Raw genomic sequence first — 1731 nt, forward strand, 5'->3', positions numbered from 1 at the left:
TTATCTCCACATCCACATCCTATATATTTTTTCATGGTTGATAAACTGATTCAAATGATTTAATTTATCCCACCATTTAAAGAGAAAAGTCTCTATAATAACTTGAAACCATGGAGTTATTTTAATTTCACCAATGACTACTTTTTTCAGAAGTTGTAGCTCTTCCTTTGACACACTGAAAATAGCTTTTTATCTCACTGGGATCTGAATTCAAAGTTATGTTCTTCCTCACAAACAAAATATAATCAGTTTTATGTGCTCCCCAGATGCCATCAGGTTGGACTTCGCTGCGAGTTGATACTAGATAATAGATTTCTTCTGGAGGAGCCTCTTCCATGGGAATTCCTAATTCAGCTTTTAGATGCCTCTGTGCTACTCAGCTTATGCCAATGACATCATTTCTCTCAAGCTTGTCTGGATTACTTAATGGATGACTACAAACAAGTATTGGTGAAACTGGCTTGAAAGGTACTTTTAGCATCTGATCTCTGCTGTCACAGTAGCTCATTTTGGTGTTGAGTAACAAGACACTAAGAGCTTGATGCAATAATCCATTCCCAATGTTTTCATTCACATGACAATTCTTCTTGGTCTCAGTCCCAATATTACTGTCATTTTCATCAATAAGAATACACTTCTCTGTGGTGCACAATTGTTCACACCTGTCACCCCAACATTTTGAGAGGCCAAAGTGGGAGGATCGTTTGAGGCCAGGAGTTCATGATCAGCCTGGGCAACATAGCCAGATCCTGTCTCTGCAAAAATTTTAAAAATTCACTGAGTGTGGTGGTGCATGCCTGTAATCTCAGCTAATCAGGAAGCTGAGGCAGAAGGATCACTTGAGCCCAGGAGGTCAAGGCTGCAGTGAACCGTGATCACACCACTGCACTCTAGCCTGGGTCACAGGGCAAGACCCTGACTCTAAAAAATAAATAAATAATGAATTTTTAAAAAGAATACACTTGTCTATGAGGAGTTGAACTTGTTGCTCTTGGAGATGTCCAATGCCTGTCTGAGGCATGGTCACAGTATGTCTGATCTGCCCTAAAAGACAGGCCTGGCACAAGGGTGGCATCAGTGCTGGGCTCAGGTGTGCCTTGGGAGCTTTATAAATGGCTGTCCCTGGAGTATATGGTCAAGACCTAAAGAGTGGTCATTTGTGTTTTCTAAGCAAGCTTTACTGAATTTTAGAGGGGAATCATGTATAATGAGATTGGCAAGGGGAATTATGTATAATGAGATTTGCAAAAATGCTAAGATGTCCTGCTCTGGAAAGTCCACAGTCTACTGTGACAGAGAAACATCAGAGGCTCAAAGGGAACTTGGGGATTTGCTATGGGAGCTCAAAGGCAGACACATAGCTGGTCCTAGGACATTAGAAATGAGACTTGGGCAGAGTCCAGGAAAAAGAGAATGGAGCAGAAAAAGGTGCCCCGATAAACCTGTACTGGGCTGTGTGGCATGGGCAGAACTTGTTATCTCTTTCTAGCTCTGTAAGCCCAAGGCTTTCTATAAGCTTTTAGGGCTTGATATTTGTATCACTTTATGAGTCTATTAGGCTCAAAAACGTCTTTGTTAAGCATTTACAAAACATTTGTTTGAAAACTATTCTGCGTGAAAACATGTTGAATTCAGCGAAAGAAAACAGTACATCATCAAGTTTTTTGGCACAAACCTTACTTTTAGCTTTTAGGGCTGGATATTTGTATCTTTCTGTGAGTGCCCACTGTG

The 1731-nt window shown here is 40.7% G+C and overlaps 1 pseudogene; it reads right to left on the reverse strand.

Annotated features, from left to right (window-relative positions):
* LOC100598304 lies at positions 1–1045 on the reverse strand (annotated as a pseudogene).
* Between the last annotated feature and the right edge of the window lie 686 nt (positions 1046–1731).

Source organism: Nomascus leucogenys, chromosome 13, assembly GCF_006542625.1.
Source record: "Nomascus leucogenys isolate Asia chromosome 13, Asia_NLE_v1, whole genome shotgun sequence".
Lineage (NCBI taxonomy): Eukaryota > Metazoa > Chordata > Mammalia > Primates > Hylobatidae > Nomascus > Nomascus leucogenys.